The sequence below is a fragment of the Saccostrea echinata genome, unplaced genomic scaffold (genome assembly GCF_033153115.1).
Source record: "Saccostrea echinata isolate AGI-Se365-2 ecotype Australia unplaced genomic scaffold, CSIRO_AGI_Sech_v1 ptg000014l, whole genome shotgun sequence".
In the NCBI taxonomy this organism is placed as follows: Eukaryota; Metazoa; Mollusca; class Bivalvia; order Ostreida; family Ostreidae; genus Saccostrea; species Saccostrea echinata.
Window position 1 is genome coordinate 2,304,476 of NW_026889763.1, and position 26,470 is coordinate 2,330,945.

At 33.4% G+C, this 26,470-nt stretch overlaps 1 long non-coding RNA gene across 1 annotated transcript; it reads left to right on the forward strand.

Moving 5' to 3' along the window:
• The first annotated feature begins 7,901 nt into the window (after positions 1-7,901).
• LOC133187111 (uncharacterized) lies at positions 7,902-24,263 on the forward strand. The gene is made up of 3 exons (XR_009721127.1): positions 7,902-8,087; positions 10,873-10,968; positions 24,164-24,263. It is a non-coding gene; the product is annotated as an uncharacterized LOC133187111 (long non-coding RNA).
• The last annotated feature ends 2,207 nt before the right edge of the window (positions 24,264-26,470 follow it).

Genomic DNA, 26,470 nt, shown 5'->3' on the forward strand with positions numbered 1-26,470 from the left:
AAATTAAAGCCAAACCTCATTTTCTTAAAACGATATATAGGTAAAAAATGAATCTTTGTTAATCGACATATAAATGTACTTTCCTCGTATAGAAATCCTGTATCCAGTTCAGCTTTTTTCTCGTAATTATATATCTTGTTTTATATGGATTTCAGATAACGATTGTCGATCACTTTTTCTTGCAATAGTTATGTCTAATTTAAATCGTACATGTATAAGTTTTTAAATTTGTTTATTAATTCAGAAAGTTTGGCATTTATAATGGTTTGTCTTTTAAGAATTTTGCCCTGTATTATAGCTTATAGAATTAAATCAATATAAGTAAGAAAAGAGGAGAGGAGAACGTCAACATGAAACGTAATTAAACGTTCATCGTATATGGCATGTTAAGAACGTTAACAATTTTCCCCAAATCTCAAAATTGAAATCTATTTTCTTGCAACTGTGATAATATATTTTTTTTGTTTTATGCAAACTTAAAACAGTTCTGTAGATTTTTGTAATTGTTTTTTTCATAAATTGCAAAGACTTCCCTGTGCAATTTTTACTAGCACTCGTATAACAAATTTAAATGGAAATTGAATATAGTGACATTACTTTAGGTAAAATCTTACCTCTCCTTTTGTCTTATTTCCATTATTATTACTCCTTGTTTAAGGGTCACATCCCTAATTTAAGCAGATATAAAAGCCCTTAGCCAAGGATACTCTGTGACAAATTTGACAAAATTTGGCCAAGCGATTCTTGAGATACGGCCCACATTCCAAAAAGTTGATGCTCACAGATAGCTATAGCTTTAATTCTTCGAACCTTCGGTTTAGAATAACTAATACTAGAATATTATGTTGAATCTTTACAAAAGATTTGAGCAGCTTTTAGACTACACACTATGGATTCAAAACTGTGGAGCTACAACCTCGTTATCTCTGCTTCAGATTAACACAGAAGCATACTCATGTATTTTTCCCATTCATGACCAGAGGCTTGTGTGCAGTCACTCTAGAATGACATTATACATGTAAACATGTAGAAAAGTTTTTACAAATCTTCATCTCCTGAGCTAGGGGTTAGTCAAATTAAAAGGAATACATCCTCATAATGTTTACTGTATCTCGAATTGGGTCCAAAAAGATAACAGTTGTGCGTTAAAAGACATGTATATAGCAAAATTCTACAGTTAAAGCAACATGAGCTGCAACTCTGATCTCGGTAATATTTGTTGTTATATTATAATTAACTATTTCAATGACAGGAAAAAAAGAACGTTTATAAACTTCTGTAGTTCATATTTGCGATGGAAGAACTATTTATAATCTTTGATTGAAGCAAAGTTACATAATTGTTGTCCGGTACTATATTGATTTCTTATACAATACTATACATTCCATTGTACAGAAATCTTTCTTCTGATAAAAAATTAATATTTTAATTTATTTTCGTCTAATTGATCATAAAGGTTTAACATATATTGCTTTAAATTAATATATGTAAGCATAATAATTATGTAGTGTAAGTTGAAGTTGGTTCAACTAGACCCTCCCAGAATGATGAATCAACAATAAAAGAGCACACTTAAAAGAGATTTCATATAAAAAATAATATTAAATGTATGTTCTTCAAAAAAAGAGCAAAACCAGCTATAAGTAATAAAATTAATATAAAAGCATCCCTATGTTGTGCAGATTTACATATAAACAGCTGAAGTCAAGAATTTAAAATCCAAATAGAAGGATTACGGGAAATGTTTGATGTGAAAATTGTTCTAGAATCCCATATGTAGGGTTTGATGATTATCAAAAACAATTCATAAGTGTACTGCCTTCCATTTCAATTTTAATAAAACATACTGTAAGAACACTGATTGCAGCCAGTTAACCAGTTCACTTTATTGATGACCACAAACAGTACAAATAAGGGCCCAGACCTTAATTAGCGAAAATGTGTCCCTGTTTACAAAAGTGGTGACGATATAAAGTTTTGCGTGCTGGTTTGGTGATTTGGTTAAAAGCTACAATAAAAATTAAAGATATACAAACACAAGCTAAAAATAAAATCAACAAAAAGTAACAATGTTTAAATAAATTAGATCAATTTGCATTGGTGACAACCTATAGCTAGATACACAGTTTTACTACGCTTAATGTACACCTGAACTTTACAAAGTATTTATTTATAATTTGCGCCCCGTTATAGGACTTTTGCGAGAAGCGCTGACTTTTACAATCAACGACTTTTTTTTTTTACACTTGTACAATATACGGAATCTCTTTTGCGATATAAATATTAAGCTTAACAGTTTATTAAACAATAGTAATGGGCCATTTCAAAGCCTATATTACGTTGTCTAGTAAGGGAACGGCAACAACCCTAGCCTAAACCCCTTCCCTTCTCACATTGACCTACTCATGGTTAGTTTTCCTTCCGGAAATGTGTTTTCTTCCTTATTTGATTCCTTCAGAAATGATATTGAAAGGAAATACTATCCCTCACGAATAACCTTCTCTTATTTGTGAAATTCTGCCTCCCGCCATCTCTTGCGTTGATTGCATACCTGAAATCATGTTAGTGCTCATAACACTATACCATACCTATTACTACTATTAGGGTTTTTTCTTGCTTATTATCAATTCCGTACCTCCGTACATTCAACAGCAGACACAAATTTACATGTACTATCAGTTAGTGTTGATAAAGACTTGATTTCGTTGTTTATTGAGTCTCAAAATTGTTTTAAACACAAACCGGTTTGGTTTTCTGACCATTCATAATGAGACTTAGAAAACAATTTTGATTTTGTAGGCAAGTTTTCACATTATCATGATACTTTTCTATATCTGATGGTATTTTCTTAATGTAGCATCTCTGTTTATATTAATGTCTCCCTATAACCCTTTTGATGAGTCAAATAACACACGATTATTGTGCAAAGTTCTTGATTGAACACTATGAAAGATGTTATTAAAGTCAAATTAGTCATGATAAAGAGAATGATTACCCGTAATTCTACTAGTTTTTAATAAAGAGGTGTTTTGTTATGATTTTCTAACGCACTAGATACACTTTAACCATTCTACCAGAAGCCGAATGATCAGGAGTAGATTCGTGTAGTTTTTTTTTTTATCAGTTTACATCATGTTAGCATATTCGATAGCATTGTAAACACATGCAATGGCGTAGCTCCCTTTGCGTCGGTAACGACTTGTATTGTGTGTTTTTTAATGAAGAAAACATGCACATCTGCTTAAATGTGATTCGCTGAAACTGTAAATGACAATAACTACCATATTTTTCGGCAAAACAGGACGAAATTTGAAATATAGAGAAGTATAATGTGTTCCTACTTTTGGTTTATATAAAATACTCGTAAATGTAAGGACATGCATGATAATGAACTGAATTAGCTAGCACTTTATTTGCCGTAAATAACTTACCATTGAATGAAATATTGGCATGTATTTTCTTTATTTATATTCTTATGGTGTCATATAATAAAAATAAGTTTGGGAAGAAATATTTTAATAGTTTTTAATAACATATGACCCACTTCCACCGTAGTAAAATAAGAAAATACAAGTAAGTAAAAATACATGAATATCCCACTTCTTTGATTTTAAGTTCCGGGTTCCTTATCCGCTAATAAGGAGCCTTCATTCAAAGTACGCTATTTCTGATTCTTTACATGTATATTGTTCTCAGAACAATTGGTATTGTCAGCAAATAACACAATACAAGTCATGTTATGAATTCAAACATGCAAAATATCTTAAAAGATAAAGAATATTCTATGCCAAAATGTAATCGAGATACAAAACAAACTGTCTTTATGATTAAGATTTTTAGATTTTGTCATAAAAAGGTATATACAAAGGGATAGTTGTGTATTACGTAATATTTCACTTGCAGAATGAGTATTTGCATATATCGTTTACGGACATGTGTTCTTTTCCTCTACCTTGAAATACTCCATATCATACAGAAGAGATTTTTCTTAAACCTGCAATTCACAAAAGATTTTTCGTACCTTGTTAATTTCTACACAGCTGTTTATTTAGGATTTTACTCAGGTACATGTATAATACTTCATTAAGGTATGTCATGATATATTCCTTTTTGTCTTAGCACTTCTGGTCAGGGATCAGGGGAGCTTGTGTGATGGTTAAGTGTCCGTCCGCCTGTCTAGGTATACGTCTCTCAATCCTTTTTTAATAAATGTTTCACAATATATTTCCTCCCACAAGTTTATTCCATTCTATAAAACTTGTTGTGCAAATAGGGCACATCACAATGTATAATTCTATGAATCCACGTTAAATTTCACTAAAAGGTACTGTCATGGTTAATTAAAATAGAATAATTCGTGATAATTCTCGTACATTTTGCTTTGATTTATATTTATATTCAGTGAAATCTTTTTCCTTGGTATAGGGGTAAAATAAAATCGAAATTTAAATGAAAAACTCAAACTTTAATTCAAAGCGCTTTCGGCCCATGCGGGCTTAACAGTAGATTTAACTGAAAACGTGCAAGTTTCCTTAAAATTCAATTTAAAATGTAAAAAAAAAAAAAAAAAAAAAAAAAAAAAAACTCTGTTTATTATAAGTAATATACTTCTTTACCTATTTATTTCAGCTGATTTAAAGGTAATTAATTAAGGCTCTTCGGATTGATTGATCATCAGTGTGTGAAGTGTTTATTGCTGTTTAAATACCTTGTCGTTACCCAGTCTGTCCTGTGTTTCTTTAATGATATCAATTAAATCACCGTTGAGTACTGTGAACTGATTGCAACGTGTTTGTTTCCCAGAATATCATTTACAGTTATCTCTCAAATTACATTTATAAACAAACAGTGTAAAGAAAGTTATAGTACAGACTCAGTTTCTGTTGATTATAGTGACAAAGGGAGAATGACGTTGTGTAACAAAAAATATCAATGTCTTTGATATCTCAGGGATGTTTCATGGTTTTATTTTTTGTATTTTAAAATTGAATATTTTCACTAAATTCTCTTTTTTTAGTTACATGTGTTAATGAGTTTACTAGGAACAAAAATGTCACGAAAATGGGTATTTGATACGATTAACAGTTTAATCTGTACAATTCTGTACTCGATTGCAGTCATACATAAATAAATGAATAAATGAATATATATATATATATATATATATATATATATATATATATATATATATATATATATATATATATATATATATATATAAAATACATGGTTACTGTCTTGAGATATAAGCGATATTTGGGCGAGGGTAAGAAAACGTTTTCGACCCGAGCCCAAATATCGCTTATATTTCAAGACAGTATCGATGTATTTTGTTTATCCTGCAACATATTATTACATGACCTTCAAAACGAGCTATTTTCAATCGATTTAGATACATCTCTGCAGTTTAATCTAAGACGCCATGGCGTACACATTGCAATATTCATGACGTCACAATGCTTTTAGAACGTCGGAATACATGCACGAGGCTTTATTAGGGCACTGACCGAATAAAGCTTTGATTTATTAGGTTACCTTTATTAGGTCAATGCAAGGGGTAGTTGCAGGATAAAGCACATTTATAAGGATACCCACTTCGCCCCAGCCCGGGGTTGAACTCTCGACCTACGGAATCTGTCTCCTCGCAGTACAGGAACAGCGCGCTAGACCGCTCGGCTATCTAGGCAAGTCAAAAACTTGCTTTCGATGCCGACGGAATTCTCGCGGCACTTCTCTACACTACAAGATCATTGAGAATGGAAGTGAGATACAATTATTTGGACATTAGTCTTATATATATATATATATATATATATATATATATATATATATATATATATATATATATATATATATATATATATATATATATATATGACATATGGCTTTAGGAGACCAAGGAGGATATATTTTCTGGCTTAGGGAGACCACTGGATTAAGGCGACCTTTTTCGGTCTCCCTATTATTTTGACCTCATCAGTATTGCAAATGTCTTTTTATAGATAAATAAACAGTCTGCCATTAAATATTATTAATCTTTAACTCTGTTATTTAACATTCAAAAGTTGTCTAATTTCTATCATCTTCCCTAAAAAAGAAAAGAATTTATAACCTACGTATAATTTCAAAGGATAATTTTTCTGCATTTTGGAGACCATGAAAAACATGCAATTAAACAAAAAATCTAGCATATATATTTTTTCCGCTTTTGATTTGTTCAAATGAGTGTTTCTTTAACTTAGTTTTCCATGTTTTATGTTAAAAACCTAAAAAGGAAAAATATTGTAAATTTATGAACCATGTTTTGAATTCTTAGCAAGTGCTTTCCGTCATTTGTTCCGAATGCCATCGGAATGCCCCTTCAGTTTTCAGAAAATGACCTCTGAACACCATGGATGTTGAGAAATTTGGGTAAGTAACTAAAATGATACAGTAATAAGTTGTAATTAAGAATACACAAGACAAACATTCGTTTGGGTTTTTTGTTGTTGTTTTTTTTTTTTGCCTAGTAATTTAGCTTTCAAGAGAAAAAGTATGATTTTAAATAATCGTTAGACTATAGTTCGGTATATAAAATCCTGAAGGAAATTCGAAATAAAGTTAAATGATAGGCCCCTATATTTTTTTAATTCTTTTATGCAAGTCCACAAACAAATTAAATATTTAAAGATTAGGCCGAACGTTGAAAAAATAGTCTCGCAAGTTGACGCAGCTATTTCGAGCTTAAAAATTTAAATTAAACTTTCTGTAAACATCATGCAGGACATGTTCATCATGATATAGTATAAATGAAACAGACCCTGTAAGAAAAAAATAGCTGTAATTTAATAATTGTTTATTAATATAATCTGGTCCTCTGCTAATAGAATATATATGCTGTAAAAAAAAATCTGAATCAGGGTGAAGCAGATTTGATACAATACATGGCTGAAGGAAGGGGGGGGGGGCAGGCCCCCTGTAATTTTGCTGAAATTTAGGTATACTATAGAAAACATTGCTCCTTTATGCTTGGGCCCCCTCAATAATAACCTCTGATGATCTATTTTTCTTTTGCTTTTGGGCCCCCTCAATAATAACCTCTGATAATGTATTTTTCTTTTGCTTATTAAAATTTTTTTTGGTTTGTAGCCTCCCCCAACCTGAAACTGAAAAATGTTGTTTGGTTGTGCTCACCCCCCCCCCCCCCCTCCCCTCCAACTAAATTACGTACGGGCCTATTCTCCATCCCTGAGGTTTTCTTTCACCAAAGAAAGATGAATTGGTAACAGTTCAGATATATATATAGCAATATTTACGGAAGGGAATATTCTCGTTTAATTATGAAGATGTGACAGTAACTCAGTCAAAGCCACAGTGAGTGTAACATTTATTTAATATTATTGTTAATGTTTACAAATAGTGAAATACTGATACTGTGAAATTTTAATGGATATATAGAAAATATAAAAGTACAAACATTTATTGTAAATCACATACATGAAAAGCTTCTTTTTTTAAGCAATTGGAAATTCTTCATTTTTTCATGAAATTATTTTATTTCGTATGTATGATAATTTATTTCGTATTTTAATTCTGTCAACAAATCATTGTCGCAGCCTAGTTCCCTTCATTATTTTCAGCAGTTCAGTGACAGAGATAAAATAATCATTTGAGGTTTATATCCCCCCCCCCCTCCCCACCAAATGAAACTGAAAAATGTTTGGTTTTGGTCCCCTTCAACTGAAATTGATTCCTACTTACCATGCTTACAGGCTTAACTATGAAGATGTGACAGGGAGTGTAATAACAATAATTTTTCAGACGGATACATATTAAGCTGATATACGTATAAAATTTTAATGGATAGATAGAAATTAATAAACAATTACAACCATTTATTATAAATTACATAAAGATAATTTTTCAAGCAATTTGAAATTCTTCATTTTTTATGATAATATTTTATTTCGTATATATGTTTATAGGTTTATTCGTATCAACAAATCTGTGTACGAGTTAATAACGCAGCCTGGTTCCCTGCATTTTCAGTGAACCACAGAGAACCAGAATAAGATTGTAGGGAAACAAGCCTTGTTACAAGGTTTGAGGTTTGTTTATTTTATATTTTAATTTACACTTTTAAAAATTATTATTATTATGCAAAAATCTGTGTGCAGATGAATATTTACATTTTAATGTTATAAGTCGTTTTGTGGTTCATATTTGCGGTGACTGTCCCACGTGTGTTTACCTGTTTACATTCACCTACTGACCTAGAGTCTTCAAAATATACCTTCTGTAATCATGACTGTTGTAATCTTGTTTTTATGTTAGTTTACCATATGTAACTTGACTGTTGTATAGATTTATAGCGATCACTGCAAGCTTTTAATATTTAGGTGAAGAGAAATTTCAGACTATCAATCACAGGCACTTGTTTCATATACGGTGCACCCCTACTTATTTTTACCACAAGGTATCTAACTCAATTTCAGGCATCCCCGCTTCAAGCTCGTATTTTGTTCATGTATCATTATCAATCATTAACCTACTTTAAAATGACATCGTTCGCTTCAAGAGACTTTTTTCTTGTCAAATAAATCCTTTCAGACATCTCTGGTCGAGTCTCTTTATTGTAAAGCACTCATTTATTCCACGAAAATTACCTCGATACATTTTAAGACTTTAGATTGGTTACAACTTCCAGTTGGGGGTAGAATAAAACCAGAGACTTCAGAGTATTCCATTCCGAGGTCTCTGGTTTTATCCTTCATTTATAACCCCAACCGCATTTTTGTATCGAAAATTACCTTGACACATTTTAAGACTTTAGATGGGATACAAATTTCATTTTTTTCACAGGTCACGAGGTTTCAACTTAAAAAATAAAAATTCTCACTGTTAAGATATGTTGGAAATTTTAGCTTGATGTGTTGATAATTTTCCAAATTATTATGTAATAAAGGGGACTTTATATGATCACCTGGCACTGTCGCTTTAGTTCAGTCTTCACAACAATTCTTTTTCAGCACATGCCCTTCGGGCATGTAGACCTATCATTTTTACCAAGCCCATTCAAATTTGTACATGTCCTACTCAAAAGTCTTACATTTACCAGTATTGTGCAACAAAAAAAACCCATTAGGTATAAAGGTTTTATATTAATTTTTTCAGCGTCGTAAACCAACCATGGCCTGTGATTGCCATTTTCTAAAGCGTTTTTGTTCATAAATAACTTTTGAGTTGCATGCTGGTCATTTGTTGGCCGGTTTAGCTGAACTGAATTTCAGAAATGGGATCATGACTGTAGTGCCACAGTATGTGGCATGGATGAACATCTCGTAATTTAGCAAGCAACTTCGAGAAAACAAATAGGTTAAACTAAACACTTCAATGATTAGATTGACAATCATTTGACAGGTCGTATCGAGAATGTAGACAGGCAATCCATCGACATTACATATAGCAACGTTTAAGCGAATAATGGGGGTAGGACAGAGTAAATGGCAAGTAAAGATCGTACAATGAAAGAAGATTCACATATGCCCTCTTCGGACATGTAATTTGGCAATTTTTACAAGCCCGGCTGCAAATTTAACAGGTCCCTGGCATTGGACTCCCGGGTTATTTGGAAGACTGTTAGTTTAGTTTCATGAGGTCCGACAACATTGATTCTCAATGTCTGCTCCCTCTACCCCATACACTTATCTTGATAAAATTACATAAATTATATTATTAATTATATAAATTGATATAAATTATATAAACCGGTCTTGTTTATATAATTTTACAATGTCATAAACAGCTGCTTAAGTGCATATAATATTGTACTAAATGGATTTATATATAGGATTAGGGAAAGATCCTCACTTGATTATGGCAGCATATTTAGCCCGTAGGAGTTTATTATCTACCACACATGATCAATGTCACTTTTGGATGTGAATGACTTTTGACACCCTAACTTCAGTTCAAATCAACGTTAACTTTATGTGACGTCTCTCTGAATCTTTTTTGGCATGTAACTTGGGTAAAAACAATTAAGTACTCTTGATGCATTTGATTTCTCTTAGCCCGTTTAAACATATCCAAGGTCTATACCAGTTTTTGCAGGGGCGAAACTATGTAGAAGTTGGAGAAACCCATCCCCTTTTTGACGTATTTGGTTTTCGAGGGGTGAAAATTTTCAATATTACACTCAACTACATGCAATATTTATTATATTATACTGAATGTTTTATACAAATACAAATAATAGTGAACCTTGAGCGCATAAATCTGCGCAGTCACTATTTTTTGGAATATCACCCGTCATCAAGCAATGTTGACTGTTGTGACACTGGGCGTGGCTTCATTATTCAGCAGATAATAGTGCTTTTTAACAAATGTTTCTTGACGAATCAGATTAATTCATCTAATATACCTGAAAGTACAATATTAATTAATTGTCATCATTTTCCTATATTAGCATTTTTACTGGTAATGGTTTTGAAATGATAGGAACATGCACTGTTCAAAAAGTCTTAAAATTTTGTTTTGGCTCAATTTCTTTGTTAAATTACTGTGTTGAACTAAGGCAGGTCAATTAAAGTAACATGATCCTATAGATTCCATGTACATTTAGTACTGTAAAGTAGACAAATTTATTGTTCTCACAAGTAGTTCTCAAACATTGATTTAAGTTGGTCTCCTGAAGGATGTAATAATGCAATTGGTCTGCTTAAGGTATAGTGTATAATATAGACATGCATATTTTATTTTGAATTTGTATTATGTCAATCATTAGAAATATATGGATCTTAATTAAAAAAACATTGTTTTCATTAGAATTTAAGATATGTATAATAGGCATATATTCTTCATGCTTTTCCATAGTTAAGTCCTTTTTTACAGGGTCTCTGCTAGTATCATGTGGACCCCAGTGTAACAAATCTATGGAAAGAGAGAAAATCTCAGCTCAAGGGTCAACATGTCTTTATTCCAAGAAAGGTAAATTGATAATTTTTTCTGCTAAAATACTCTTTTATAAAATTATAATATCAATGCAAAAGAGTGAACAAACAATGTACCTAACAACATTTTGAAAATGAAAGTGCAATAACAGTTAATAACTAGAGCAGAGCTCGTTGCAAAGCAACGAGTAGGTCTTCCGTTGGAGCTGCGAACAGGAAGAAGTGACCTTGAGTCAAGGTCATGCCACATTCTAAGGTTATAAGCAATCTTGTAAGGGGTATCAACTTGCAATGTCTCACCAGTAGAAAGACAGTTAAGGAATGTTGTTTCTCCGTTGATGACCTTGAACTCGTTCAAATGACCTTGCATCAAACCATGACACACTCTGCCTGGTTATAAGCAAACCCCATCTATGTGTTACCGACTCGACAAGTTAACACATGTTCTTTCAGACCATTCATCCAGTCAAAACATTCTTTCCTTAGTGACCCTAAATTTAATCAACATGGCCGTAGGAACCGAGGGAAGGGGGGGGCGTGCCCCCCAATAATTTTGCCGATATATAGATTACTATAGTAGACATAGATACTACAGCTTGTGCCACCTCAATAAAAACGTCTGATAACCTTCTTTTTTTTTTTTTTGCTTGTCAAGGAATTTTTGGTAGTTGGTGACCTTTTTTTTGCTTGTCAGGAAATTTATGGTAGTAGTGCCCCCTCAACTGTCAACTGAAAATGTATGGTTGTGCCCCCCCCCCCCAAAAAAAACTGAATTTGCTTCCTATGGGCCTGATCAAGGCAATGATACACTCTGTATGATATCAGCGATACCCTTTTGTGTGTTTCGGACTTGACAAGTTCACAGTTTGCATTTATTACATGATAGTGAGGGAGACATGAAGATTTCTTCGCCCATAAAAAATCATATTCCCCGAGGGCAACATGAAGATTTCTTCGCCCATGAAAAATCATACTCCCCGAAGGCAACGCCCGAGGGAAATATGATTTTTCATTTGTGAAGAAATCTTTATGTCTTCCTCACTATTATGCAATAAATTGTTTATAATACCGAATTAACCAAAATGCAGGAATTACAAAGGAGATCCAATGAATAAAGCAACCATGCACTTGATGAGAACGATATGAAAGAGATGTAAGTTACAGGTACACCAATAGCCTCGTTTCATTAAAAAAAAATTCCTGTGATCACACCAGTAACATTCAAACACCATTACATTTTTACACATTTAAATCGACACAATCAATCAACGATAATATGTTGACGGTGCGACCGTTGGGCGAGTGCATTGTTCACTTAATTTTAAGATCCGCCTCTTCAAACAGCACGAGACATTTGGAACGTCTAGACTGTGACGTCTCATGACGTATGTTAGCTGTATTTCCATAAACGAATTTTGAAAAGTGCAAACATTTTAACAAAGAACGTTTAATCTACTATCTGTATGCAATTCCATTAATTAAGGTGATTTTTTTGGGGTGAATTTTTAGTTGTTGTTACCGCGCGAACGAAGTTAGCAGCGTTGCTATAAACAATCTAACTCCTTACTCGTTTAATTGTGACGTCACAATCGTGAAACACGACGTTTTGTTGCAGGGCAAACATGATGGACACGTGACTTTCTCGGCCAATCAAATTCTATTTTACTAGTGATTTTTCACTTGTAAGCTAGTTTTCACAGAGGTATAATAAACGTTTTTTTTAGACCATACATCGAAATAAATTATCATAATTTCTATAGTCGTAATTTATTAGGTTCAACTCACTGCTTTAAAGGATCATAGTAAATGTTTTATGCCCGATTTGGATAATGAACAATGTGTGCTTTTGAAACACTGATGTCCCCATATGGCATCTTATGGCAAAAGTTAAAGTTTCTCAAATGCAAGTCAAACTCCATGGTCAAGATCAAAAGATAAAAAAAAAAAATGTTATTACCCAAATAAAGGTCTTGAACAAAGAATATACTGTGAAATATATAATAGTATGAAAGCCACAGCAGCAACAGTTTAAAAGTTATGGCCAAGGTTAATTTCTTTAAAAGGTCAAACTCCAAGGTCAAGGGATCATAATTGTTTGTACTTGAGGGAAGGTCTTAATTGTTACCAGGAATACACATGTGGTATTAAAAAAGCCTTAGCACCAACTGTTCAAAAGTTAAAACCAAGATTAAAGTTTTTCAAAAGTAGGACATACTCAAAGTCAAGGTAAAATGGTCAAAATTAAAGGTATACAATGACAGGCCTTGTCACAAGAAAATTACCTATGTAATATAAAAGCCCTAGTACTAGTCATTCAAAAGTTATTGTCAAGGCTAAAGTTGTTTAAAAGTTGGTCAAACTCCAAGGTCAAGGTCAAATGGTCAAACATATTTATACCCAAGAAGGAGACTTATCACAAGGGATACAGATGTGAAGTATAAAAGCCCTAGCACCAACTGTTCAAAAGTTTTGGCCAAGGTTATAGTTTGGTAAAATTTTGCGAAAGAGGATCAAACTCCAAGTTCAAGGTCAAGAGGTCAAATATGTTGATTCCTGAAGGAAGTCCTTGTTACTAGGAATACACATAAGAAATATGAAAGCAGTAGTTCCAACCAATCAAATTTTATGGGCATAGTTAAAGTTTTTGCGGACAAAGAGGCTAACACAGTCTAACAGACAAATAGACAGGTGGACAGGACAAAAACTGTATGCCCCCGGATCTTCGATTACAGTAGCATAAAAAAAATGTCGGCGTCTTTGGGTTTTCGCATTGGCCTTAAATCTGAAAATCCAAAGGATTACAAGGTGCATTACGATACGCTGTCACATCATGTTCTATAACCCAGAGCATATTGTCTGCAAAGATAAATATTTAATTCAGTATTTAGTTAGCTATGCATAATTATCTATGTTGTTTTAAAAAGGAAATATAAAAAAAAAAATATTTGTTTTATATTTTTCGATGTAGAGATATGCAGAAAATGTTTTCCAATTTTAAGTCCTATCGCAATACACATTTAAAAAAAAAAGTGTGTGTTGGAGGGGGGGTCATTACATTTTTGCTGGGATTCGCCTATGTATGACCGTAGAGAAAGAAAGAGTGGGGAGGGGGCAAGCAACAACTAAATCAAAATTTACATATTAAAACTACAGCAAAAGACTATTTTCAGAAGGTCTGCCCCCCCCCCCCCCCCGTACAATCCGTACAACGGACCTGTGAAAAAAAAAAATACTGATCCTACATTCAGAGTTCCAGGGCACCAGGAAAGAGTGGCAAAAAGAGAATATCGGTTTATTTCAGTCTATAAGTCGAATCAAAATATCTTTTCCTAAAGAGTCTTCTTTCTTTGAGTTTATCCAAGTGATCGTGTGATTTATTTCATTTATTTTACATTCTGTACTGGACTTGGAAAATTAGGACATCTTTAGGTTCCTGAGCTGGCCTTGAAGCCCGCAGAACAGATTTTCTGCTTTATGATAAATTCAAGTGATATGTAATTCGGTATTAATTTTGTGTTGATTTTTTAAATGTTAATTTCATCAAGAAATATGAAAAATTAATGTTTTAACTATACATAGTGAGGCATTTTTTGTGTGGAACGATTATTTTGGGGTTTTCACGATTTTTTCATATGGTACACATGATGAGTAAGTGCAATAAATATAATTTGTGGAAAAAATGTCCAACAAGCCCCGGGGTTGAATATCGGGGGGGGGGGGGGGGTCTGTCCACAAGTACCTGTTGTCAAGCCCGTAGAAAGCAATTTCAGTTTTTTGGGAGGGGGGGAGGGGAAATAGAAATTTCCACAGGTACTTGTACTCGATTTTTTCCTATGGTACACATGATGAATAAGTGTAATAAATATAATTTGTGGGAAAAAATGTCCAACAAACATCGGGGTTGAATTTTTTTTTTGGGGGGGGGGGGGATCCTGTCCACAAGTACCTGTGGAAATTTCGTGATACATTAAACAGAATTTAAAAGCATGTATAAGACATCAATTGAAGGGGAGAGGGCACGTTCGTAATTAAAAGTTATATAGAGACTAGGAAGGAATGAACTGTCATTAAATTTTGGTTAAGAACTATTACCTAAACTCTTCACTTTCACATTTTCAATTACAGATTCTTGTTTTTAAAAAGCGATACATGTACATTTATATGTATCTATTAAATGCATAAATTATGTTATTAATCATTTTATCTTAAAGGGAAAGTAAAAATCTCAATCAAACTTGTTCCGCATATTATGCTCTCTGATTCATTACTCAACAGATGCTTCATATACATATACATGTAAGAAGGGAAGACTGCAGGCTGCAGGTGTGATAAATTCACAGCATGCAGCTCCAGCCTTAATTCCAACTTTGTTCCAAAATATTATTATTCAACGCGAAAAATTAGAATTAGCCGATAGAATATTTTGAATCACTTCGGAAATGCTGCCGTAACACCAGACTGAGTTCACAATATCGAGTGATTTTGATTGACAGGTGTAGCGCCGTTGTGCATGGATTTCGTGTAACTATACATGTACTGCAGATTGTGGTTGAAAATAATAAACAAACAGATCTAAAGAAAAGATATTGTATACTGTACATATATTTGTTAAGAACCAGTTCATTCATGAAACGAATTTAGTCGTATTATGTGGGTCCATGTTAGATTTGACAGGTTGATTTACTAGTAGAAATTCAATGGACCACAGTTATTTAGGGTATTCCGAATCACCCAGCATATCGCGACTCTCGGTAATTTACCTTACCGCTGTACCTCGCACGACACATGCACAGGTGTGACAACCAAACAGTCATTATTAGTAAGGTCTATACTTATTGCATACAACAAATAAAGAGGTAAACATAATGCGTTAACTAAAAGAATTAATTATTTTAATTCATTAACTTCCTATCCTTTTCGAAGAAAATGCCCGTGTAGAAACGTTGCATGGTATTTCTCATCGATGTCGTGGCGTTGTTGGTGGATGAAACATGGCATATTAGGTATCGATAGAACGGCAATTTTATAAGCTTTTGTGAGTATTATTTGTTTTTTATAACACCTCAAAAATATACTAGTTATGGCCGCATTTGTAGCCCCCTACAGTTTCAAACCACGTGTGTACATGCCCCTAGCCAAAAAAATTGCACACGCTACATGTATGCTTGTTATATGTCAGATTATTATTTTTTTAACATTGTTTTTCTTAAATGCAAGGGGTATGAAAGTAATGATTTGACAAAGCAAGAGCTATAATAAGACTATCCCGGGTCCCGGTATACACTTGATCAGTGTATTTACCTTGACCTTGACCTAGGGAGAGGGCTAAAATAGGCTATGCCTGCTGCCTAATCCCATTCACTTCATGTGAATAAAATTATGTATAAATAAAATCAATGTTGATATGTACGAGTACACGTATGCAGTGATATACGTCATTCTTGATAATCATGAAATCTAAACATGAGTTGGTTTAATTCCTTTTCACAATTTTTTTTATCATCATTATATCATTATTTGGTAGCCTACTCGTAGAATTATGACAGTTCAGTGTTAATTATTTGCATTAAAAAAATCACATAGGTAAAAAAAATTACATAATTATCATGATTATATTTACAGGACAACAATTTACAATCAGGTAATTTCAGAAAGTAATATTCTGTTGGTATTTGCTTTTCTGCATGATCCGCCTCTGAGAACGCTGTTTTATGGTGTGTCTACAGAAGGGGGGGAGGGGGGGGGGGGCTTTAATAACTTAATAAAAAAAAAACAACATTCAACAAGAAAATAATTCTTTTTATTTTTTTGATATTTTTGGTAAACAATACCAACTAATTCATTAATTATAATGTTGTTATCTGACTGTTTTTAGCCATTTACCTGGTGATTCGAAATACCCGAAGTGACCTGCAATACACTAAAAAGGTGATGTAAATATAACCCCTGTCAGGGCCGCTGTATCGTAGATAGACTCGCCGTGTAATTTGATTTTTCATTGAATTGGCTTTCCTTTAATACCAACCAACCATTTATAAACTTGTTAATAAAATCGTTTACAGTCAAAATGTAAAAAGTGATTCGGAATACTCTAAATGTACCCGTTATAAAAACAACTCATTATCAACTCAGTGGACCGATCATTTACTTCAAAATAAGCTATAGATCAATAAAATTGATTTCAGATTAACCAATATTTTGTTGCAAAGATAATGTAAAACAGAGACCGGGGATTTTGTATTTCTCTGTATTTAAAACACTCGATATGCGTACATTTGGGGCGCTCTTGCATATACATGTACACTTGTACATTCGAATTCATGATCGTGCATATAAAAAGAGCATGTTCTGTACTTGCATGCATGTATGTATCCGTAAAACTTTTCGATTTTCCCGAGAATTCGTCCTCCCAATGTCAATTAAGGTTCCGAAATCACAATACCTTGACATTGTGAGGATGCCGAGAATTGAAAAAGTCACCTCCACTTACAATTATCATGCATGTGTACATGCAGTTTAAAACACGAGACAGAAAAATAAATTGTTGCAAACTTAATGGTTAAGTCGGCAATTAAAATGCGTAAAACTTGAAATGAATAAATGCACGGGCGGTAAGGATTGATAAAAATAAGCGTGAGATAGAGTAAAATAAAATAATATGTAAGATTCGAAATGATTTCAAAACCAATTTTCCATTAATCGCTATGAGTACACAATGTATTTTAACACCGATATGACCCCGGCTCTTTGCGGCCACGTGTGCACGAAGACTGGGTTACAAAGCGACAGAGCAGAATGTAAACTGTGCTGTAAGAAGGCGTGAATTATTGTATGTTTAAAAGTATTATTTGATGTAAATAGTTTAATATTTAATGAAAAATTAAACGAAGAAACAATTAAGAGACTGATAGTAAAAATTATACTTTACACAAGTATTAATACTTAATACTTCCATCACTAATTGCAATTATTTGCCTTAGCACCTTTTCAATTACAATTGAAATAGAATACAATTACACGGGACAGAGAAATAAATTGTTGTTTTGTTTTTTTTTAAATCGCATTGCTGTGTCGACAGTGAACAGGCCGGTAAAAAACGATTAAAATTCGAAATGATTTTATGCACTAGTGTTTGAAATTAAGATTAAATCAAAGATGAGATTAAGTTATCTTAAAGATTCAATATAAATTAAAAAAAAAACACAATGTTTCATTAGTCGTTGTTTCTACACGATGGATTTAAAACGTGATCACAGTCTTCACAGATATTTGTTTTGTTTACATGGTTTATGACCGCAGGTGGCTGGTCGATGGTGACCTCGGCAACGTGGGATCGCGGGTTGTGTTACATAATTAAAAACATCTAGGTGAACATGGAGAACGTAAAATGCGTACAGTTAATGATCATTAATTATTCGATGCTTAAAGTTTAATATTACTTACATAGTTATATAGATACATTTAATTCCTTCCTTTATTTGAAGACGTTGTTCCCTTTAAAACTAAATTAAAAAAGAAAAGAAAGTTGTAAAAAATAATTTATGAGAGAACCACAGAACACGTTTAAAACCTTATTTAGAAGAAAATTAACATTAAATACCGCAGGGTATATTATTGATAGCAAGTCTGTTTAAGTTATACAAATGAAGAGATCTGATTTCCTTGCCGAATGAAAAACGTTACCTGTTTACCTGGCCTGCTTTCTAATACGTATTACGCAATACCCATGGTATACTCGAACAAAACAACATTTTCATTAGATCAAAAAGGTGTAAAAGAACAATTTTGTTCCCAAGATCCAGATCGAAATATTTACCGTTTTTGAGTTATACAGCAAAAACTTTTAAGGGCCCAAGATCCCTAATCATAGGGGCCAGCCCCTTTTAAATAGTATAATATGAAAGCCCTTGCAATTATGCACAACTTTTGTTCAACATGTATTAACAAAATATTTCTAGTTTTCAAGATATAAAGGAAAATATGTCAAATTTTTTGCTGTTTTCCGCGTTCTAACTTTTGACCCCTCTCTAGCGCCATTTTTAATGCAAAAATCAAAAAACAAAAACCGATGTGCACAACTTCAATGCTTCCTCTTTTCAATTTCAAAGGGTTTTGTGCTCCAATTATAACCATTTCTGAGCCTTTGTCTGGAAATCGGAGGCATGCAAAATTCAATCAAAGGGGAATAACTCGTGAACAGAAGGTAATTTCCGAATTGTATTACGGTATTCTGACAGTGTTTTGTAAAGTCTAAAAGCTCTGAAAATTTGAACAAAATCTGTTTAGGAATGAGGAAGATATGAAGCGTCAAAGTTGGCGTCTAGGAAAAAAAAAAAAAAAGAATAATCTTAATCATCACAATCAGTAGAAGGTCTTCCGTTGGAAACGGAAGACCTTAATTATGATCAATCGAATGAATGTTAATAATCCAATCAAAGTCCTTGTTGTATATCATTTTTGCTAGGGCTGTGTATTGAGCAAAAAAAAAAAAAGAAAAAGAAAGACATTTTTTAATGCGATATGCAATATATTGAATTCTTTAACAATTCTATCAAAAAAGTCTTATAAATCATTATGCATGAATTTTATAAAAATAATAATTGTTTTTTTCTAATTTTTAATTTTTTGTCTCACCGTCTTTAAAAATTACACTTCAAATTCAAACTTTTCTTGACTGTAAAATCAACATGTTAAGTAAAGTTGTCTATGTATTTTTATGATTTTGTAATAATCATTTAAGATGTGCTACCTCCTTAATGATTATATCATTTTTGATCAGTTTTAATTCAAAACAATTACCGGTAAATATAATCTTTGGTGATTGAAATTCCCAAGTTTTTCACAGAATTACATAAAAAAAACTGCCTGCCCAAAATGTATTGGAATTAAGTTATTTTTAGCTCACCTGAGCCAAAGGCTCAAGTGAGCTTTTCTGATCAAAATTTGTCCGTTGTCTGTCGTCGTTGTCTTAAACTTTTCACATTTTCATCTTCTTCTCAAGAACCACTGGGCCAATTTCAACCAAACTTGTCAAAAAGCATCCTTGGGTAAAGGGGATTCAAGTTTGTTCAAATGAAGGGCCACACCCTCTTTCAAGGGGAGATAATTAAGAATTAGTGAAAATTTAGTGGTATCTTTTAAAAATCTTCTTCTCAAGAACCACTGGGCTGTAAAAGTTGAAACTTAGGTGAGACCTTCATTACATAGTGTAGATTCAAGTTTGTTCAAATCATGACCCCATGGGGTAGGGTGGAGCCACAATAGGGGAACAAAGTTTTACATAGGAATATATAGGAATAAATCTTTAAAAATCTTCTTCTCAAGAACAACAAAGCCACGATTAGTCATATTGATATGGAATCATCCTCAGGTAGTGTAGATTCAAGTTTGTTCAAATCATGACCCCTCGGGGTAGGGTGGGGCCACAAGGGGCGATCAAAGTTTTACATAGGAATATACAGAAAAAAAAATTGAAAAATCTTCTTCTCAAGAACAGCAAAGCCTTGTTAAGTCATATTGATATGGAAGCATTCTCAGATAGTGTAGATTTAACTTTGTTCAAATCATGACCCCCAGGGTTAGGGTGGTGCCACAATTGAGGATCAAAAACTTCAAAAATCTTCTTCTCAAGAACAGCAAAGTCATGTTTTGTCATACTGATATGGAAGCTTCCTCAGGTAGTGTAGATTCAAGTTTTTTCAAATCATGACCCCTGGGGGGTAGGGTGGGGCAACAATGGGGGATCATAGTTTTACATAAGAATATATAGTCCCTATAAATATGGCGCTAAAATAGGTGCCGCCGAAGGCGGTGTACAATATAATACGATCGCGTGAGCGATCGACAAAATCGATAAAAAAGGCCACAAATCGCAAAATTGAGCCAAAAATCGTGTTCCTTGTGAAAAATTGGGTTTAAAAAACTGGTTTTTAAACACAGTTTTTTAAATGAGAATTAAAAGGTTTTGTAAAATAACGTACTTGTTTAGTAGATAAAACTCCATTTTGCGTTGTTTAGGAATGTGGTCACATGATCAGCTTTTGACGTAATCTCATAAATATTCATGACGTGCGTCACTTGTGTTTTGACGTAATGAAGACTTATGAAGAAGTAGTTGATAGGACTCAAAGTGAAATGCTACTAAAATTGCAAGATTTTTGTGAGAAATGCAGGGATTTAACAAGTGATAACTAATTACTAGTAATTGGTTGATTGAATTGTGCATCACCATTGATTTGAAAGAAAAAATATTCTGAATATGGACATTAGGAGGTTAGGATATCGAGCTAAGTAAACGGTAAGTCGCTTTTACCAATTACTTGCCAAAACTTAGCGCACAATATCGGGCACGTTTCAACATTAGACCAAGGCTAATTCATCCAAGTTTCGCAAAAAACTTTCCTGTTCTTCCGGTTCTTTGTAAGCAAAAATTGTATTAATAACTTCAATAAGCCCAAAGTGATATAGATGCGAGCATGGGTGAATGTAAAACAGTTACAATATCCGAGCTATTTATATTCTAACCCTAATCCGTAGGTGGCATACAGTGCCATATTTAATTAACGGTTTGTTTAAGTTTTGCATGTTTCATGCTTTACTCCTATAAGATGGTATATCGGCACGGTTCGACATTAGGCTGATTCATGCAAGTTTTTGGTCACAAAAGGCACTTGGCAGTGCCTTTTGTAAGCAAAAATTACATGAATTAGCCCGAAGTCAGGAAGATTTAAGAGTGGATTTATAAAACAGTTCCAATCTTAAAACAATATACCCTAACCCTAATCACTCGATCGAATGCGTTTTGTTGAAGCGAGGGGAAAATGGCGGTTTGTTTACATTCTGCATAGCAACGGCAAGGGAAATAACTGCTCATGCGCAATCGCGTGATTCTGGGGACCGGCATACTAGAAACTTCCCGTAGATTTAACTTTGTTCAAATCATGACCCCCAGGGTTAGGGTGGTGCCACAATTGAGGATCAAAAACTTCAAAAATCTTCTTCTCAAGAACAGCAAAGTCATGTTTTGTCATACTGATATGGAAGCTTCCTCAGGTAGTGTAGATTCAAGTTTTTTCAAATCATGACCCCTGGGGGGTAGGGTGGGGCAACAATGGGGGATCATAGTTTTACATAAGAATATATAGGGAAAAAAACTTGAAAAATCTTCTTCTCAGGAACAGCAAAGCCATGTTTTGTCATATTGATATGGAAGCTTCCTCAGGTAGTGTAGATTCAAGTTTGTTCAAATCATGACCCCTGGGGGGTAGGGTGGGACCACAATGGGGGATCATAGTTTTCCATAGGAATACATAGGAAAAAACTTCAAAAATCTTCTTCTCAAGAACAGCAAAGTCATGTTTTGTCATACTGATATGGAAGCATCTTCAGGTAGTGTAGATTCAAGTTTGTTTAAATCATAAACCCCAGGGGTAGGGTGGGGCCACAATGTGGGATCAAATTTTTACCTAGGAATATATAGGAAAAAATCTTTTCATCAACAGAAAAGCCATGTTTAGTCATATTGATATGGAAGCATCCTCAGGTAGTGTAGATTCAAGTTTGTTCAAATGATGGAGGGGGGGGGGGTTAGGGAGGGTCCACAATGGGGGATCAAATTTTTAACAAGGGAATATATAGGAAAAAAATCTTTAAAAATCTTCTGCTCAAGAACAGTAAAGCCATTTGTAATATTGATATGGAAGCATCCTCAGGTAGTTCAAAATCCAAGCCCCCTCCCCTTTAAACTTTACAATACTGAAGTGATTTGTGCTTTTTCCTAGCCAATGTGCTCAGGTGAGCATTGTGGCCCATGGGCCTCTTGTTTTTGATACGATATATTCATTAATCTAGATACGTATCGATATACAGGTAAACTTCGGTATCTCGAACACCGGTATGTCGAATACGACGGATATCTCGAAATGAATCAACGGTCCCAGCCGTTTTTATTATATTTATGATTTTAAAAAACCCCGGTATCTCGAACATGGAAATCTCGAATACCTCGCTTATCTTGAAGCAGATTTACGGTCCCAAGTGCTATAAACACATGCGTTATCTCGAAGTCCAACAAATTCTCGCTCCACTGAATTCACACCTTAGTACACAATAATCCCATTATGCTAATTTTACGGTCTGTTGAACGTTTCCGTTAGGTCTAGCACAGGCTTCATGGGACCATTGCTGATAATCACACCTTATTAGTCCCAAGCTGTTGTTTTTGGTAGTTAAATTTAATTACGCAGGCCAGGTGATTTGGAGGTGTTAATAAAATGCACTCTCAGAGATACTATGACACGATAATGAAACAGCAGCTTGGGGACGATTACTGTACTAGAAATTTAAATTATCGAAAATACACGCTTATACACATCATTACATATCAAAGTAAACACTGAACACATCAAAGTGATATTGACCTCAAGAAATTAAACAATTAAAGACATTATTTTGAGTATAAAAGTCAGTACCAAAAATCAAATCTTCAGTAAATATCATGTCCGATAAGGCAGTCTAACGAAGGACCCGGTAGCCAACCAGGGGGGATAGTTAGATTATCTGACCGTAGTGGAAAAAGAAAACTTAAAGTTCATACAATCGAAACAAAGTTTGCTTTTGTTTATTCATATTGGCAATTTCAATAAATTATTGTAGAACGATAATTCCTGTTGTTACATTTAGGCATGTGGGTATATGTACATATCCTGTTAAAGTCTTTGTGTATCACATTATATCATGATATACTTCAGACAAATTAGTACACCCGTAGTTTTGAATACAATTCATACATTGATTTCTTTTGCCACAATGGTCTCTTTAATATTGCAATAATGCATTTGGTCTTCCTAATGCATGTATAATGCAGGTACTGTATATATTCTATGTCCAGCTTATAGGTGAGTCATAAAAAGATTAGTATTTTGAAACCAGGTTAAAACATCAGAGCATTGATTTGAAATTGTCAATTGATTCTGGCAAAAAGTTGTACCAATTTATAAGCGGGTCAATAGCAAATCCCTCCAAAATAACCTCAAAAAATACAACTGACTTATAGGTGGACCACCTTATAGGCAAGTATATATACGGTATAGTTTTTGTTGAATTTTGCTAACAGCAAAACACTATGAATAATGAATTTTGGAAAAAAAAGATTATTAAGTTTAATGATGCATGTATGTAGTATAGAAATATTGTTCATATGCCTGTACATGGTACAAATATGCATTTTACAGAGTGTACATATGCCAGAATCATATGGACCGCAGACTGGCCCTGGTGATTCCGTTAAAAAAAAAGAGGAAAAATCAGTGCTTGTGCTCATTGGTCATTGGACAAAGGTAACTAGATTTATTTCATGAAACTAAACATGTAAATTACTAGGATATTAAAATATCACAATTAAAATACATGTACTGATTTATATATATACAGACCCTGAAACGTGCTACTACCCCACACGCACGCTGCACGAACAGTACACGCTCGCTACACGGTTTGCACGAAACGCTGCACGGTTTACACGAAACGCTACACGGTTTGCACGAAACGCTACACGGTTTACACGAAACGCTTTGCACGAAAGGCTGCACGGTTTACACGAAAGCCTGCACGAAACGCTTTGTACACGTTTCTCACACGCTTTGTACACGATTCTCGCACGCTTTGGCCTCGATCTGGATTTTCTATTCGGAATCTCTCGGACTTTATTTCAATTATTACGGATTAATCAAAGATTAGTTAAGAATTGCAATCATTCAGATTAAGATTAAAAGTCGCTACACCAGTACTATATTAACAGGTAAAATACTCAATCTTCGGTTGTAATTAATTAATACAGATGTAGTTATCATTGAGTATGTGCCCGCTCGGTGAAATGCTTATCATCGTCTATGTACAAACCTTTTTAAATAGACTCTAAATTACGCACTGAAAAAAAATAATTATATTTGTAATTCATAATCTTTTATAGCATCCAATGTTTTTACAATTATCCTATAGTTTGATATTAAAAAGTCGTTTCATTACTGACAAATAAACTCAGTTATTGATTTGAAAAAAAAATGATTAAATTGCGTATGGTTTTTGAAAGCGAATCGATTTTCTTTTCTTTCTTTTTTAATTATTGATTGATTTATTCATTTTTTGATTTATAAAAAAATATATATTCATTGGATTAGATTAGGTTCTGTTTATAATTTGAAAAAGTGACATGTAAACTACATTGTGCAGGAAGGGGGGGGGGGGGGGGGTAGATTACCGAGATCTTGCTGTTGTATATTCAAATCTGTACATGGCTAAATATAATGGGCACTTGTTTCAGTTAGTATAACATTGGGGGAAATATTATTATAGAAACAGGTGCCCATTCTAAGAAAATAAAAGGATATCCTGAGGGACCAGATACATGTAATTCATTAAATGCACTTTATTCAGAATGATAAATAATCGTTTCATTACAGAGTTAAACTTTATCATAAAATTTTATACAGTAGAGAAGCCGGGGAGAAAGGTATTGTAATTCTTTAGTTCTCGTTTGAGGCATTGTGTTTATCAAATAAAAACAATATATCCACCACCTTGTAAAATCCTTGATTTCAAACCCCGTCTGGACAATTAAAAAAAAGTAATCAAAAGTCGCGGCTTTTAGTAATACATTCAATATACATGTATGTACATGTCCTATGTCCTATAAACTAAAAATTATGTTCTGTAATTGCGTGATTAATAAAACAACTAATAATTATACTGTACTCAAGATTTATTTCTATATATTTTTTTTATTCGCGAATACACTGGCAAATTAATTCACTGTTTACAGACAATCGGATAAATTTAAGAAATAAAATCCACGGACCGTATTGATTTGTACCCATTAAATACTAATAAAACGATTTAATTTCACTAATCAAAATCAATCGTTATTGTCCCGTGTCATCTTAGCTATGATTGACAAGAGATAATAACAGAACAAGTTTTCAGTTCCCGGCACGAGGTGCCCGTGATCGCTTTTGTGAATGACCTTGATCACTGTCGTAAGAAGAGTGTTGGAAGTGTAAAGAAGATTCTAGTATATTTTTAAGGGGTGCATCGGGCGCACCCCGAAAAAAAGCAATAGATTTCTTTAAAAACAAAATTATATATAAAACACTTAACAACAAAAGCTCAGTTTGTGTTTTCATTTGAACATCCCCCCCCCCCCCCCCCCCGGAAATAATTTACCCTGTATTTGCCGAAGCATGTGGATTATAATTCATTTATGTGACAATTATTAATCAACCAATTGTATGCATAAAAAGACTATAAATAACTCTTCGTTTCAAAATTATTTGTAACACAATCTTGTGATATAAGAAAATCATGTTCGTTTATAAAGAAAATGAATTAACTGTGCTCCCCGGCCTAGAATTCCCATACTTCACATTTATAGCAACGCACTAAATTTTGTATTTTATTTTTCACGCCTGCCTTATCTATCTAGTATTATTTTGTATTAATCACCCATATGTTCCTGTAATCTTTATATACCATAATTGTAAAAT